The sequence below is a fragment of the Cupressus sempervirens genome, chromosome 8 (assembly GCF_028749045.1).
Source record: "Cupressus sempervirens isolate cs-2001-9-10 chromosome 8, ASM2874904v1, whole genome shotgun sequence".
NCBI classification, from domain to species: domain Eukaryota; kingdom Viridiplantae; phylum Streptophyta; class Pinopsida; order Cupressales; family Cupressaceae; genus Cupressus; species Cupressus sempervirens.
In genome coordinates, this window is record NC_143125.1 from 493,982,617 (window position 1) to 493,987,780 (window position 5,164).

Consider the following 5,164-nt stretch of genomic DNA (forward strand, 5'->3'; position numbering starts at 1 on the left):
GTCCAAATTTGAATCATAAGAGAAAAATCCTGCAAAACCAAGAATCACTAGGCATATCACATGAGCGTGTTCAAGCATGGTAATAAAGAAATGTAAGGGGCAGGTGAATTGTTTGACAGAATGATGTCCCCGAGGATGATAGTTAAAGAGCAGGATATATTTCAAAAATATCTTGTGGCCATCAGTATGAAGGATTCCACAAGAAATTTATTCCCCATATCTCTCTTTGAATTACACTTGCAATACACTTGTTAGCACATGGCATGTTTTAATCTACCTAGGTTCATATGATTGTGAATTATTTATAGGGAGAAAAGAGGCCCAAAAAGGAATAAGAGAAGAATATTATTATCAAATGAATATGAAATGAATATTGTTATAGATTTAGTATAAGTTGTGAGAAAATAAAATCTGAGCATTCTTATTTGTGATGTCAAGGCAATAGGGGTTTATTCTGAATCGAAGCATTTAGTTATTTGTCCTTTGATTATAATCAATTAGATTATTGTTGTATTCATTTTTGGACATCATCTTGCATCTTGTGTTAAATAATGAATGAGTTGTAGATCAAAGTATTTTTAGACATTCCTATTACAAGAATTCATTTTATTTTGCACTGCATTTACACAAGTAGCATTCATATTGCATTACTAATGTTTGGGAGTCATAGGAAATGTGAATTCTTGGGGTTGGCTAGGTTTAGAACTAAATTCACTACCTGAGTTAGTTATGTGTAGGGCTAGCTTGGTTTTCCTCTTCCATTCTCAGGTTAAGAATGTACCTAGTTAGTTTAGGAATAAAACAAGATTCATTAAGTATCATTCATAAGGGAGCTATACCTTTCAATTCAAAGAAAATTTGTCGACCTAATGATAGATTGTCCAATTGTTGGTATCAAATTATTTCTCATAGATTTAGGCATTTAAAAGTTAAATTGAAAAGAACAATCTATTTACAAACAAAGTTGACTCTATTGCCTAGATGTGTTATTGAAGTCATAAAATCTATATCTTCCTTCCTACAAGAATCAAATCCATTATTTGCAAATATTTTAAAAAATATTCAATTCAGACAATCACCATTTAGTTTTAGTTTCATCGAGTTCAAGGATCTTTCCAGTTGGAGAACTCCAAAGCTTAAATTCACTTTAGGAAAATTCTAAACCAAGTGATCAGGTTTGATGAGAAGGTCTACCAGCCTAGGTGTAGCAGACCCTGAAGTGTAGGGGAATTGAGAAGTATTCCCATTCATTCGCCATGACTAATTGAGAACCAATAGGGTAGACCATGAATGTTTCTAACAAGTATGAGATAGCTAACAAATATATCATTGAATAAATATTCATAAAGTTAATTTGAGAGTCTCTCATTTTGGAGATCTTTGATTCAAGTCTATTCAAACTTAATAACTAATCTCAAAAAATAATAATAAATCTAGACTTTGACCCATTATCTATAAAAAAATAGATATATATATTACAAATTCGTAATAGCATAGGAATAACATCACTTGTTACATACCTAGTTTGCAACACTTTACATTGATTTATCACAAAGATATATTTCCAAAGAGGCTATGTAATCCTGGCAAGAATGATCCATGAATAATGAAATTTCAATGGCTAAGGGCTGTCTTTAGGGCTTGGATAACCAGAGGTGGAGCACTGAGTTGAGGCAGATCACCCTCTATGTGTAGTATATTAACCCAATTCTTGCCTCCAAGGTGTGTTTTGAGGAAATCTTCTATAGAAAGGGGGTTTTCCATGGCCTTGTTTCTCTAGATGACATGGTGCATGGTACCTTGACATGGCTTAAGATGCCACTCATATCACTCTCAAACACTTTCCTTGCAACCCACAGGGCAATGTTTGGTCTCATGTTGAACAAGGTCTTGTTGAACTCTCTAACTACTACAAGAAAATCTGCACTAACAAACAATGGAGAAAATCCACACACCCAAGCATCATAATTGAATTCCATGGCAAGGAACAACTACTCTATATACTCTTTTTTGATTCCTCCTTAATATCCAATATCACTCAGTACCTTTGAATCCAAATTTTACAATTGATGTGTCAGTATTACTTAAATGTCAGTCAACAATTATTATGGCAATAAGAATAGGAAGCTCAATTGGAGAAAATTATTATAGCTTTTGATGAGGATTAAATGGTCTTAGCAAAAAGGAATGCCAAGTCTTCATAACCAATACCATTGACATGTAGATGAGTTTTTCATAGATTTTCGATTAATAATACTAGATTTTTATCATTCATTTGTTTCTAGTCTTCAAGACTAAATAGTGTAATAGTTTTGAATGTTAGATTCTTAAGTGTCTTTAAGAATTTATCATTGACTATGACCCAAAATGTGAGATTAAAAACTATTACATGATCTATTATAGAAATTTAAAAACATGTCAATTGAAGTGGGGGTCATTATTTCAAGGCTTTCTAATGTTATCTTAGTGAAACAAAGACATTATCAAGCATAAGCCTTCTCTTCGTTCCATATACCCTATGATGCAGGGGCATCCAAAGATTCCAAATTATTACCAAGTTTCAAGTTCTACATGAATTTTAATAGTTATGTTGGATTGAATTTAGGTTTTAAATAGTTATTTTAGTAAGATACTCGGGGGGTTGGAGTCTTAGTATTTTAATGGTTGTTAATCGGGTAGTATCTTGATTTACTAAATAAAATATTTGTGTAATGGTTAAGTTTACAATCGGTCATGAAGAACCGATAGAGATATTAGTATGCTAAAAGAGTTAGTTATGTTATCGGGTGGAATTCGGTTGTTGAAAGTTCTTTATAAATGTAATGAACAGACCCGATAAGGGATATATATGGTTTTTAGTGGAGTAGAATAGAGGATATGGAGAAAGGAATAATGTAACGGGGGAATACCAAAATGAAAGAAGAATCGAATTCTGTTAAGAACTTTGATTCTCCATTTTCCCATTTACTTTCTCTGTTTTCAATTGCTTGATTTGCTATGCAAACTGTACTATGACCGAAGGCTACATTCCTTGCAGTTGATTCAATGATTTATATAGATATCAGTGAAATCAGTTTCGAAAGTCTCTGTTTTCATTTGGATCAGAATCTCAATGAAAGAGTTTAATATTTTATTCAAACCGATTATGTTTGAATTTGAGGGTATCTGTTGTAGTTAAGTTCTTAGATTCGAGTTTGTTGAAATCCCATGTTCATGGGATTAAATATCAAGTTTGTTTTGATATTAAGAAGTTTCGTTTTGATCCAAGTGGTTTAACCAGTCCGAGTTGGGGACGAAAATGATCGATTTTATTTGCCAAATGCTCAATGTATGGACATGATCTAAAACGTTCGAAAAAACCATTATATGTATTGTTAATCAGTTTATGTTGTATGGGAACCGAGAGACATATCTGTTGATAGCGAGAAGCCTGTTTTTGCAGCGGTAGTTTTGTGCCGCCTTTCAACAGTCATAAAAAGAGATCTTTCTGGTTAATTATATATATATATGGCTTGAGGTTCTTGGGAGCGGTTTTATTGCATAAGGTGAAGATTTTATATGAATCGGTTTGGATCGACGATGTCTGTTTTGATTTTAAGTTGATATACGGTATCGGGTTTTTATGAAGGAGTTTATTATGTTATTGGATATCGGGTACGATGAAGAAAGTTTATTTGCTTGTTGAAGTCGGTTTTGGTAACAGAGCAATATGCAATTGTATCTATGTTTTAGAGTATTGATGGGAGATTTCATTGGTTATTGAAATTGGATTGATGATTCACGGAATGTGAATATCTGGTTTGGGTACGTATCGGTTTTCACCATCTTCAAAAATCGGTTTCTTACATTATGAATTACAACAGTCCCAATTTGAGATGAAGATATGTGTTGTGTTTGGCAAAAGGGTGTTTGTTAATTTTATGAACTCATGAGCATGGTTGTGGAATTGATCCATCCAAGTCAGAGATTTCCATCTGAACTTGAATCCTTGATTTGATTCCCAGACGTTGTTGAATCCTCAGGTTGATTCTAGTGGATTATGGAAGGCTATGCATCACCCTATAATTTAATCATCTTCCATATCCGAACATTTAATCATTCAATTAGGCCCATAAATAATTCATTTCCTATTGAAATAGACTATTATTAAACCTTGGAGAAGCTCCAAGTAGCACCATCTTTTGAAATAAAGGAGGACTCTTGATGGAAGCAAGGAAACCTATCATGTAAGAGACAAAATAAGCCACATCAGTGTGATCAATAAGATATGTATTTCAAATTTCAATAATATGTGAAGTTTATACAGTTGTGCCTATTTGATTTGATATGACACTATAATCCCATACTTGTTTAGAAAATCAAGGAAGTTGTCATACTTATTTGGATCAGTTCACAGAATTTGATTTGTAATAGTTATCTCAAGAGAAAAATAGAGTTACATAGTTTGAATGATATTGTAAGCAGTCATCAGAGACTAATGATATTATAATGGGAAAAAAGAATATACAGTGATTGAAAGCAAAGTCAAGAAAAATTGAGGGCAGTGATCAGTAAAAGACTGTTAGATAAGAATTCCAGTAACATCATTGCAAGTTGTATCCATCCTAAAAACACTCATTTTACATCTTATGTTTTATTATATATCAAATGGAAAGAACTCAATTGGTATTTGGGATACCAATCGGTCAACGCATCTAGGCTGAAAGACACGCAACAAGATGATCTGATATTTATCTTGTCATGATACAAATACAAAAAAAACCCAATAATGATAGTTTATCTTCCTCTAAGTTTTTATTTCAATTTTATGTCTTTATAGATTATAAATTTATAAATGGATACTATGATGCTTGCATGGATAACCAATGGATGTAACATTTTGTTGCTGCCATGTACTTCTCATATTTTAGAGGTCATACATAATTTGATAAAACTAATTAACATGGTTAAGTAATATGTAAAGATCTAGGAATACTTCATACTCTTATCAAATTACAAGAATAGTCAGCATCAATAGAGTTAGAAAATATTTTTGAAAGTGGCAAAACCACCATATATAGTAGAATGTTAGTTTAGTGTTGGTATGGTAATTTGAAAATATTTTGGTGGTTTCACTTGTGGGATGGCAATTTTAAGAGTCATGGAGTTAGCATGCGGTATAGCA

At 32.5% G+C, this 5,164-nt stretch overlaps 1 pseudogene; it reads right to left on the reverse strand.

The window, feature by feature from the left end:
* Positions 1-1,614: 1,614 nt before the first annotated feature.
* Positions 1,615-4,268, reverse strand: LOC149543361 (putative strigolactone esterase DAD2 pseudogene; annotated as a pseudogene).
* Between the last annotated feature and the right edge of the window lie 896 nt (positions 4,269-5,164).